Consider the following 12,838-nt stretch of genomic DNA (forward strand, 5'->3'; position numbering starts at 1 on the left):
AAGTTGTTTTTCAGTTGCCGTAGATCCCTGAGTTGAAGGTCACATAACATTAACATGCCCAGTTGAACCATGCATGCAACCATAGGCAGAACCTAAATGCTCGGACTGGACTGAGGAGTGGGGACTAAGTTGATAAGCAGACAGGGTGTGGCAGGATCCAGGATCCAATCAGATCAATCCCTGGCATCACCCCATGGCATGGCCCAGTAGGAAGATGCCTCTTGGCATCACTCCATTGCAAGATCCAATCAGATCACCTCATTTACCCTGTGCTTATAAAACCTGACCCAGCCACCAGCTCAGGGAGACAGATTTGAGCATTTTCTCCTGTGCACTTGCAAGAAAGCTTCTCTTTTCTCAAATACCAGTGCCATGGTGTTGGCTACTATGCACATTGGGCAGTGAGTTCTTTGAGTGCTCAGTAACAAACTCATCTGTTTCTTGACTGAAATTCTGGAAATCCTGACTCAGTCCACTGCTATGGATATGGTCTCTAAGTTGTTTAAGCAAGGCCTTCAGAAGTCTATGCCCAAAAGTACCTCACAAAGTTGTTTTCCACAGGCCTCTGAGATTGTTCTTTGTTGGAGAGAAACCACTCAGGCCTGTAGATAATTGCAGTACCTTTCAGGGAAGCATCAGAGTAAAGCAATATTTATCTGTAGATGGCAAAAGACTTAAAATGATTGTGGTGAATCTTTTACTGATCATTTTCAAAGGTGAAAGATCTGATGAGAGCTTATTATAAGAATAATGTAACTGACAAGGAAATTTTGCTGTTTCCATGGTGTGCAAAACTCATAAAGTCAATCCAAAACAAGTTTTAGACAAAATAGCTATAAACATAATGATTAATCCTGTCTTCAAAGAAGAGTAGATAATACATCTAGTTTATATAAATGGATAAATGTAATCTTTACAGAGAAATATATCTTCAGATATGGCATATAATAATCCCGAGACATAGTATACCATGAATATTCAGCACATAGTTAAAATACTCCAAAAAATATGTTGAGAACATCAAGTAAAGAGATTCTGTAAATCTGAAGTAAGTCCTAAACATCTATATGCTAATAAAACCACATAGGCAAGTGAGAAACCCAACTTGGAAACCACTGGCCTAAATGATGGTAGATTCAAATTAAGTAAGTAAAGTTGTAACCACATTAGCATGGATACCAAAACAAATAAATGAAATGATGACCATTAACACTAGACTGTTATTGTCTCCCATCAGGCAAAGTAGCACCAGGACTCTGAGCAATAGAAATATATCATGGACAGTGAGGACTTTGACAATGCTCTAGGAACTTCCCATATAGCATATAATTTCAAAATATTTATATTAGTAACATTTTACCCATATAAATTTAAACTAGGGAAGATTATGTATCTTTTCTGTTTTGATTATGCTTTTCCATGCAACTCATCAATAGTAACAAATCAAATCAACCTAGTTATTTCTAGATCCTCTTGTTTTAGAAGGTAAAAAAAAAAACAAAAATAATTCCCTTGTAAATTTCCAGAGACCCTCTGGAAAATACAACACGCAGGCTTAGGTATGAAAAATATAATTTTGAATTCAGTTTAGGAAAGAGAAAATATCAAAAGTTGTCAAGAGATTTGAACATTGGTCAAGATATGATCATGGGTTACTGACAATAATACTTGATTGTCAATTTTATCAAGGTGACAATAATGGATTTAAGAAGTAAACATAGGAGGTAACATGATGGCAAACAACCTTACCCTAACTTATCTCTTTAAAAAGTGAGAAGATTTTTACCTGCTCGATGTAAGTCCAAAAAGAAAAAGAAAGAAAAAAGATTAATTAAAAAAGTGAGATTTTGAAGACTATACTTTCAGGGATCATTTCTATAGTCCGTTACTAGAGAAGTTTCTCTGAACGTGTAGAGTACCGAAAACCACGAGGAGGAGGCGCAGTGTTCTCTCCTGTGCGTGAAGCCGGTTCTTGGTGTTGCTTCGCTGCAACTGCCACTTGCCATTGATGATCGTTCTTCTCCCCCTTTATGGGGGAGGGAGAGGGAGAGGACGCAGTCTGAGTGGTTTTTTTCAAAAAAAAAAAAAAAAAAAAAGTGAGATTTTGTACTTTTATATAATCAAGGACATAACAAAGTCAAAATGAAGTACAGTAAATTATTCTTATAATGCACAGAATCTTTGTAATCTAGGCACATTACACAGAATGTAAGAATAACATTTTATAGTCCCTTATCAAGAACAAACCAATAATATATTAAAAATATCATTTTAACACAGAGAACCAAATTCTAGTTTTGCATCAGAATAATACTTGCTACTAAATATCTTTTTGAAAATCTTACAAATAAGTCATAAGATGGCATAATTAGTCAGCTTTGACCATGGCAAATAAAATTCCATTTTTGCAAACTTTCTACAATGCTCTATATCCATTTAGGCTTTGTCCTAAACTTTCTTCTTTGGCATTCTAGAACAACCAGTTGTTTTACTTTAGAACAAAACTACTCTCATTTTTGCTTAACAAAAGCATATGTCCTCTAGTTCAATTTCTTAGAATGACAAAAAATGAACATGTTTATTAATAAAGCCAAAACCATAGCTTCTCTATGTCATACATATGAATTTTAGGATTATTAAATTTATATAAGCATTTATTTATTTCTAAGCCAATCAGAATAGAGCACCTTTAAGGCACCTTATAATCTAATTTGGTAATGCCATCTGGAGGTAGGAAAATACTGCAAACTCACAAACACATGCACACTGTACATACAGACACAGATAAAGAGTTCATAGGTTCAATTCTAAAATTTTAGCCATGAGTCAAGCATAAACACAGAAATACAAAACTCCTTGGTTCACATCAAAGAAATTTTCTCTTCCCATTGAGTATGAATTCTTAATTGATTTAAGCTCAAAATAGACAAATACAAAAGAGTGACAAGCAGATTGTCGTCTGTCATCAAGCAGGGAGAAGATCTCTATAAGCCGTCAACCCATGTACAGGGATCACAAATGGTCAAACCATAAAAACCAAAAGAAGCTGGCAGTAGAAATCAAGGAAGGACTCAGAAATAATCTAGATCAAATTCTTACCATGTTACTAATGGACAAAAGTCATGGGCACAGGATCGGAAGTCAGAATCACAGTTGGGTCCCCCACCTGGCAGTCAGTAATGAGTAAGTGAGGACTCAAGGACCCAAGGACCTGGGGGAAAGGTCCAGTCTTTCTGAGTGATGGTGCAGAACTGTCAAAGGTAAAATGCACTGGACAATCAAGGAGATCATTCTATTCAGCCTATTGCAATAGGGAAAATATTCATTAATGAGGAATCTCAAAGGGAAGGTAACCTGGGGTTTCACAGAACTAGGCAAAAAAGGGAATTGTCAGGAAGATTGTAGCCAAGTCTTATCTATTGGTAGGAGGGAGAGGTTCTATCTAGCTGCAATTTTCTGGAAGACAAAAAGGTGAGGGATTTCAGAAAATAAGAAAATAGAAGGATTTCTTAACTGTTGCTGTTTTCCTGGAGTACAGGGTTCAGGTGAAGTTTAATATCGTTGAGGGCTTACAAGCTACTAAATGTATACTGTAATCATTATTGTTATTTTAGTGGCTTTTGACTTTGGCACATACCATGATGATTATTGTACTTCATTGTAAGATGCAAGAGCCAAGGACAGGATGAGAAGGGACCTCTGGACCTCTCTCATGAGTCAGAACACAACCTGCAGGAAGATGGAAGGACTTTGGAATTGGGGGTGGGACTCATCTTTCTAGGAGGAGCCCGAGCCATTTGGCCAATCTCTCCGGGATTTGGGTCTAGATTTGCGTCCACCATGACTCTGTGGTCTTGAGCAAGTTACTTAACCTCAGATTTCTTCAGTTGTAAAATGGGATGTTAATAGCATCTATTTCAGAGGAGTTTGGGGGATTTAATGTGAGTAAAGCACCCAGAATTATGCCTGGTATGTGGAATTAGCTATGACTACTACTAGACTTCAATGGTTGTTGTCCCATTTTCATGCTCTTCTTGGCTAAGTGCTGCTGCTGGGCACACTGACACCAGTGGCCTCTAATATATTCCCAAACGGGGGCGGCTCAGTGGCAACACTCTGGTTGGAAGTGGTGGATATGGGTAAAAGCTCAATTTTATGCTGCATCTACAGAACTATTTAGGCAAAAGTAACTAAAGTCAGATCAAATCAAATAATGAGGTTCTGCAGTTTGGGGTGTGGTTAAAGTCTTGCCAATGCCATCCTTGTGTGTGGGGGTGGGGGACACAGGAAATGAGACTCTACTAAGGCCTATGGCAATGGCTTACACTGTGCAGTTCTAGGAAGGTTCTTTTCATACCAGTGTCTCTACCTAGTGTTCCTGTTTAAACTTCTGCTATAGCCAAAGTGGGGAACTCAAGTAATACGGGCAGGGAAAAGCTCTGATGATCTAATATGTCTGAGGCCTGGAATGCAGAGAAAGTCATAAAGCCAAGGCAAAAGTTGAGTATGTTTGTCAAACTACGTGCTGTGTTTCGTCACAATATGGGAAACTCAAAGAAGAGCAGCATCTCAACCTCCTCACAAGAGTAGATGCACATAAGTAGATTTTTAAGATTCTTGTTTGGCTCAGAGATTGCTCCAACCTTCATTAGTGATGCCAACTTGATTTACTTCTATTGTAGTTCCCAGCCCAGCTGAGCAGGTAAACTTTTCTAGAGCATAAGGCCTCTCAAATTACCATGAAAGTGGCTGCAGACCCGGGCCACCGGCATGGTTCAATGCCAATTCCTGTCCCCTACCTCACTCAAGAAAGACACTGTGGGGGCATATGGCATGGTCTGAGAACAGGGCAGCAGAGACCATCAACATCTTTTGAAGTCGTGGAGGCAAAATACCCATTCTTTTCCCATTCTCAAATACCTACTCTTTCCCCATTAATTTCAAGTCACAGCTTGAAACATTAGAATGAATGATCAACCCCCACCCCCCACTCCTACAGCCAGAGAGCAGACGAAGAGAACACAGGAACCTGACACCGATGGCAGAAACGTCCATAGAAAAATGCCTCTGTTTCCAAATTAATTTGGGTGGTGACACCATTTGTTTTGCCACTGTGTCAAGCCTTGCTTCCAGGGGCAGAAAGGTTTTACACAAATAGACTGTTAGTGCTGTGGGGAGCTGAAGTTTACTCAATCACTGAGAGAGCCAAGGCTGTCAGAGCCTCTGACCGTGACCCGGTGTAAGAAATACACTTTCTATTATGGCCCAGTGCACACATCCGTAACTGACGCGGGATTTCTGTGGTGTAAGAATTCCCACCACGGCTCATTACTGACTATCAACCTGATGTCACTGACAAGTCGGGAAGAGATGTATACAACCAGCTGTCCGTACATAACTGCTACACACACACCCAACAACAATGAAGAAACTGCCGAACTAGTGTTGCAAAGAACGCACTTTGAGAAACCCTTTCTAAATTGCAAAGTTTGTAAATCAGGGCAAAGGGTATTTATGTGCAATACCATAGGGTTTTCTTTACAGCCTGTTTCAGCAAACACCCTCCCTTGTAAATTAATCTGTTGATGATGTTCCAAGAAATGTGGTCCCTCTATTTTAAAACTCTGTCTTCTCCGATTTTTCCGTGGTTCAGAAAAAAAATTTTTCCACAGCCAGATGATATTTTCTTTGAAAGCAGTGTTTATAAAACACTAAAAATTAAGTCTGATACATCATAAAATGAAATGAAGTGTGTGTGTGTGTGTGTGTGTGTGTGTGTGTGTGTGTGTGTGTGTTTAAATTCACAGGACTGTAGATATTCTGAACAATTGTATGGACAGTGGTAGTTTTCCCTTAGGCCTTAAAGTTATTGTGCAAATAAAAGAATTGTCTTGCTGCATAATGAACCATTGTCAATGGCATTAAACAACAAGCATTTATTTCTCACACAGTGGATGGTTACTGTAGGAACTATCTGCTCTTAACTGGGCTTAGTCGTCTGTCTGCAGATCAGTTTAGGGATCCACGCTGAGCTGGGCTTGGCTGGGGCAGCTTTGCTCCATATACTCCTAATCCATCTCATGGGATCGCAGGGCTAGACTGATGGAAGCATCTCTTCTCATAACAGTGGCAATGCTCAAGAGAGCAGGAGGAAATTTGGAAGATTCCTTGAGAGCATCACTTTTGCCTCTTCTATTAGCCAAAACAAGTCACAAGACCACACCCAGAATCCAAGGGTGGGGAAGACACTACATCCCCACAGAGAGGGCACTGGAATGTGACATGGTGACATGACAATGGGCATGGTTTTAAGGAGGCGTGAAGAGTTAGGGCCTGTGAAAGGCTGAATACTGTACCCCGAAACAGCTTCTGAGAACAGCCTCCAAAAGCTTCCTCCAAAAGGCAGGAAAACAGAAACCCCTTTAAGTTCTTCAGAAGGAACGCAGCCCTGCCAACACCTTGATTTCAGACTTCAGGCCTCCAGAACTGTAAGAGAATAAATCTGTGTTGTTTTAAACCACCAGGTTTGTGGTGAATTGTTACAGCAGCAATAGAAAACCAGGATAGATTTTGGCATCGGGAAGTGGGGGGCTGCTGTGACAAACAGGTGAAAATGTGGAAGTGGCACTGGAATTGGGTAGTGAGTAGATGCTGGAAGAAGTTTAAGGAACATGGTAGAAAAGGCCTGGCTTGCCTTGAACAGACTGTTAGGAGAAATATGGATGTTAGAGACTCTGCTGGTGAGGCCTCAGGAGGAAATGAGACACATATTATGGGAAACTAGAGGAAAGGGGATGCTTATATAGTAGCTGAAAGGTTAGCTGAATCTCATTATATATTTATGTGGAATGAAGAACTGGTGAGCAATGTACTTGGACAGTTAGCAGAGGAGAGTTCCAAGCAAAGTGTTGAAGGTACAATCTGGTTTGTTCTTTATTACTTATAGTAAATGTGAGAAAGAAAGAGATACATCGAGGAAAGGATTATTAAGCAAAAGGAGCCATAACTTCATAATTTGGGAAAATTCTCAGCCTTTCCAGATTGCAAAAGGGGATAAAATGACAAGATTTGCTGTCAGGAAAGTGTGCTCTGGAGAGAAAGCCAAGAATGTGGAGAGAAAGCCAAGAATGTGGCTGGACATCTTTTGCTAGTGCCTGAGAGGAAACAAAATGTCACAGTATTATTCTATCACACCGAGGGCTTTTTGAAGAAATTAAACGTGACTCATGGATTCCCTTAGCCCTCTCATGGAACTATCCAGGAAGGATCTGTGGAAGACCCCCTTGTCAAATGGAGTGAATCCCTATGACATACATAGGGGACCCACGAGATTCTTGATGATGTTATACAGCCAGAAACACTGTCAGGTTGGCCAGAAAGGGACAGAGGGGAGATGAAATTTAAAAAGGCTGTTGGACTCCCAAAATTCTCAGGCAGGAAACAGGCTGATAAAACTATGTAGATGACAACATGTGCTACTCTTCATGAAAAAGGAATTATGATTGAGAGGTAGGATAGGATATAATTGAGAGTGAAGCCAAGAGCCACAGAGCATTAATCCCATTCCTTGAAATGGAATTTTCACAGTTGGATTTCTAAGTTGCTTGGGACTGGTGATGCCTTTCTTCCTTTCATTTTCTCCCCTTTTCAATGGTAATGTTTCTAACCCTTATCTTACGCCTGTTTGCTATTGTATTTTGGGAGAAAAACTAGTTTTCCAGTTTCACAGGTCCACGGATGGAGAGAAATTTCTCTCTGAGATGGATCATCCCCAGACTCTTACCCATTTTTATTTAGGTGATTTAAATGAAGTGATTTGGGACATTTGAACTAATAATATTCAGAGAGAACTTGGAATTTGAGTTGATGCTGTAATAAGTTGAGGCTTTTGGAGTTATTGAGAAGGGGTGAATGTGCTTTGATGTGAAAGAGACATGAATCTTTGGGATCCACAGGGCAGACTGGTAAGCTGAATAATGATCCCCAAAGATGTTCATGACTTAATCCCTAGAACCTGTGAACATTACCGTACATGGATAAAAGGACTTTGCCTGGGTTTGTTAAGGATCTGAAGATGGAGAGATTATCCTAGATTATCGGAGTAGATCCAAAACATAATCACAAGGATCCTTGTAAGAGGGCAGCAGGAAGGCCACGGCATGAAGACAAAAGAAGAGATTGGAGTGGTGATGCAGCCAGGAGCCAAGGAGTACTACTACTCTAGAAGCTAGAAGAGGCAAGGAACAGATTCTCCCTTAGGGTCTCCAGAAGGGACCAGCTGTGGTGAAAAATTTATTTTGGTCCTTAAGATTCATTCTGGACTTCTGACCTCCAGAACTGTAAAATAATAAATTTGTATCCTTTTAAGTTACTGTGTTTGAGGTAATTTGCCACAGCTGTATTTAATAATAAAGGGCCATTCATATAATCTGTAGAAATAAACCTTGCTCCCATGTTTTTACATGTAATATTGTTTTAAGCATTATCATTATTTTAAAAATATATTGCTAAGGGTGGGCAGTTTGTGAACATTTGACATTCTCAAATGTGATTTGACTCATATTGAGATCAAGTTGTCTTCCAAAAGAAGCCATCTTTACTTTAAAAATGAAATACAGTGAGTAATAGGATCTGAAATACAGAAATGTCCATTATAAGCAACAGTAAAAAAAAAAGTTTAAACAAAGTTACAATGATGGGTGGTGGAACAATAATTATTAACATGGGAGTACTGGAAGTCACCAAAAGGCATTTTATATTGACACACGCCCCTACGCCCCCATCATTTTTGCTGGAGAGAAGCCAGGGAGTCTGTATGGTAAAGGTAGACGGCCATAGGGAGGATAAAGGAGAAGGGGACAGCTGGGGACCTATGCAGTGAGAAGCTCTGGAGCAGCTGTGCCATGTGACTGAAGCAGATAGGGAGAGGGGATTGTTAAAAAAATATATTGCTGTAAATCATATAAATGTATTTGGATTCTGTTCAAAGTTTTCAAGAAACGCAGGGTAAGAATACAGGCTGTTTTGATATTCTTCTGATTGTTGGAAGACACATAGTGCATACCGGTGGGTGTTGTCTTGGGTCCTTCCTCAAGGGTTACTTTATCACTTAGAAATGGGTAGGCTACGCGTGTTAGAAAAGTGGAGCACTAATATCCTAACAAGTAGGGATTTGTTTCTTTCATATAACAAGAAGCCTGGAGCTACGAAGTGGCTGGGGGTGGTTCTTCAAACACCCAGATGCCTTTCATCATTCTGTACCGCACCATCCAAGTGGCTTTGCAGTTTGAGCTTATACCTTATGTTTGAATGGTGGCTGCCCCAGCTCCAGCCTTCATGACCTCATTCAAAGGCAGGAAGACCAAGGGTGGCCAGGGGGAGAACCTACCTCCTCCTGCACCGATTTTAAAAGGAAACAAACATCTTTCCCAGAATCCCTCAGCAGACCTCCCCTTAGATCTCATTGGCCAGAACTGGGTCACATGTTTCCCCATCCACCAGCACTACTGGAATGGAGGCTGAGAAAGCAAATATCTCACTTTGCAGACTCCGAAGTGGGATGTAGGAAAGGAAATAGGACTGGAAATGGCTTTTGGTTGGCCACTCATGGTGTCTGCAGCCAGTGTCCAGTCTCTCTTTTATTCAAGGGGCTTAAGGTTGATGGACATCAAGTTTGGCAACTGAGTGAAGCCCACAGCTCTTTATTATGAGTCTGGGCTCCGGGGAAAAGCCATTACAGTGCTCTCCAAAAATGCTGCCATTCCCCTCCCCAGTGGTCTTCTCAGTGCTGAGGTGAGCACAGAATGTCTTCCGGAGCATCTTAGGGAACGTATGATTGGTATGGATAAGTGGGTCACACTGGTACATGTATTGGAGCATTTTCTTAAATGCTTGGATTCTCCCTCTACATAATACCAAGGTATTCCTGGCATCTCACTTTCATAAAAAGAACTTAGTACAGACCTTAAAAGCCCAGACTCTAGAACCAGCGTATCTGATTTGATTCTGAGCTTTACTACTTATAAGCTGCATATGGGAAATTGTTGAACCTGTATGTGTCTCAGTTTCCTCTTTTATAAATAGGGATGATACTACATATCTCATAAGTTTGTTATTAGGATTAAATAATTTAATGTCTGAAAGCACTTTAAACAGTGCTTGGCACCCAGCAAGCATTACATGTACGCCAGCTGCATCATTATTTACACCAGTCCCCAGGAGTCTAGATTTCAGCAGCCAACTAAGCAGATGCTTGGTACTACTCCCAACTGCTCAAGTGAGCACATCGAGTCTAGAATCTTTGGTAACTCCTACATATCAATGAATTCAGCCTGATCTAAAGCTATATTTTTCCTTCTTTGGTCTAGCATTCTCAGAATCTGTCTCCACATGTATTCCCCAGATTTTTGCTTATATAAATCAGCAAAATCTCACAACTCAAGTCTTCTTCAAAGTCTGCCTTTTCAGTTGGCCTCTAGAGGCATGCTGGTATCCAACTCTGTGTCCTCTGGAGGAGGCAGGTTCTCCCCCTGGCCACCCTTGGTTTTCCTGCCTTTGAATGAGGTCATGAAGGCTGGAGCTGCGGCAGCCACCATTCAAACATAAGGTATAAGCTCAAACTGCAAAGCCACTTGGATAGTGCCCTACAGAATGATGAAAGGCATCTGGGTGTTTGAAAGAAAATGAGGGAGGGTCTGGAATAGGGTGTTAGGTTTCAAGGCAACACCCTCAGGCTACGTCATTACAGGATATTAATCAAGATAGCAAGAACCTCACCATTGCCTTCATTTGGCAAGGGAAGGCCCCATAGAGTTTGAGGGGTGTAGAGTACACCAAAGTTATCTGAATTCTTCCATGTATCTCCATTCATTCATCACCATCCTACTCTGTTCTAATCGATGCCCTTGGTTTCAAATAAGACAGTGGTTAGGCTGTGAATTCAATTGACTTTGTAATGTAGCAACCCACAAGATCAAACTTTGTTTTTGGTTTTTACCTATCTTGGCTGTCAACTGCAAAAAGTAAGAAGTCTCCTCTTTATTGTCATTTTTTGTTGTTGTTGTTTGTTTCAGAAGTCAACAAAAATCCCTGGTTTATATGTACTTTGAGCTGAGAATTTAGAAGTTTGAGCTCATTATTTTATTTCTTTAAGCTGTCTAACTCCATAAAAAGCAGCCACTTTACTTCCCACGGTAAGGTGGTTTCTTAGCTGCCACTTGGTCACCCAAAAGCTTGATTTCAATGGGTACTATTCTAGGTGAATGCAGTTGATAATTTAATAAACTTTTGCCACTGCATGTCGTAGACTGCCTGCATCAGAATCCTATAAACAAGTTGGGGTTTCAACCCTGTCTCAATCAGGCTAGATAACACATCCCTGATTTCATCTATTTCCCTTAGGGTCTGATCTTTTTAATTCTAATGTCTGTATCAGCCAGGCTGATACTTTAACTCTAAGCAACACAAACTTACTCTAATCAATTTAAGGAGAAAATGAATTTATTTAAAGGAAAAGTGGAGAGTCAGGCTCAGAGACATGCAATTAAGAAACAACTCCTAAAATCATGTTATGAAACTGATAAGGTGAAGACACTGCCATCTCTATCACTACATGCCAGACATCACAGCTTACAGCATCACCATCATGGCATCCGTCATTGGGCACCACTGCTAGCAATGCTGCCCTAAAACTTGATCAGCTGCCTTTACCACCAGAGGCTTTACCTTCAACGAAGATTACATAGTGGATAATTTCTCAAACCATTAAAGAGAGTTCAGATCCTGGACAAAAAAAAAAAAAAAGTTTATTTGTTTATTTCACAGAGATCTGTTCTAAGACTGAACCACATGGGTCTCAGCTTTATAAGGCTTACATACTGTCTTAGTCTATTTTGTGTTGCTATAAAGGAATAAAGGCTGGGACATTTATAAAGAGGTTTATCTGGCTCATGGTTCTGCAGGTTGTACAAGAAGCATGGCACCAACACGGGTTCAGTTTCTGGTGAGAGCTGCAGGCTTTTTCTACTCATGGTGGACAGTTCAGGATAGCTGGCTGTGCAGAGCTCACATGATGAGAGAGGAAGCGAGAGAGGGGGGATGCCAGGCCCCTTTTAACAACCAGCTCTCTCTGGAACTAACAATGAGAACTTACTCACTCTCCCCCACCCCAGAGAGGGTTTCAATCTATTTGCAGTGAGTCCACCCCCATGACCCAAACACTTCCTGTCAGGACCCACCTCTAACATTGGGAGCCGAACTGCAACATTAGATTCGCAGAGGACAATATCCAAACTATAGCACATACATAATTGTTATCTTGTTGCTTATAATTTTTATACAATTTGAATAGGTTAAGCAAAGTGACTTGTGTATAGTATCCTAAACATCCCTTTCAGTATTTAGTGTGTTTTTCAGAGTAGTTTCTGCCCTGATCTTCATTCTTCCTGGTTGTCTAGAGTGGGCAGCATGGTAAAGTAGAAAGGTTCTGGGCACTGGAGTCAATTCTTTCTCTGACCCTTATCAATAGTGCCCATCAGTGGGTATATTACTTACCTTTTCTAAGTTTTGGCTTCTTCTTCTATAAAATGGGTATAGCAAAATGGGCTCTCTGAATTGTTATGAGGATAAGTATAATTCACACAGAGCTTAGTAAGAGATGCTGACAAACAATGCACAGTCGGCCCTCTGTAACTGCAGGTTTAGCATCCATGGATTCAATCCACTGCAGAACCTTCAGATATAGGGGAGGCGACTGTAGGATGCTGTTTATTAGAAGGAACTTGGGCATCTGCAGATTTTGCTATGGAGTGGGAGTCCTGGAAGTAATCCTCCACAGATA

At 40.5% G+C, this 12,838-nt stretch overlaps 1 non-coding gene across 1 annotated transcript; it reads left to right on the plus strand.

The window, feature by feature from the left end:
* Positions 1 to 1,850: 1,850 nt before the first annotated feature.
* On the plus strand, positions 1,851 to 2,068 carry LOC142872781 (small nucleolar RNA U3). Its single transcript, XR_012920877.1, has one exon. It is a non-coding gene; the product is annotated as a small nucleolar RNA U3 (small nucleolar RNA).
* Positions 2,069 to 12,838: the final 10,770 nt, after the last annotated feature.

This window comes from Microcebus murinus, chromosome 8, assembly GCF_040939455.1.
Source record: "Microcebus murinus isolate Inina chromosome 8, M.murinus_Inina_mat1.0, whole genome shotgun sequence".
NCBI lineage: Eukaryota > Metazoa > Chordata > Mammalia > Primates > Cheirogaleidae > Microcebus > Microcebus murinus.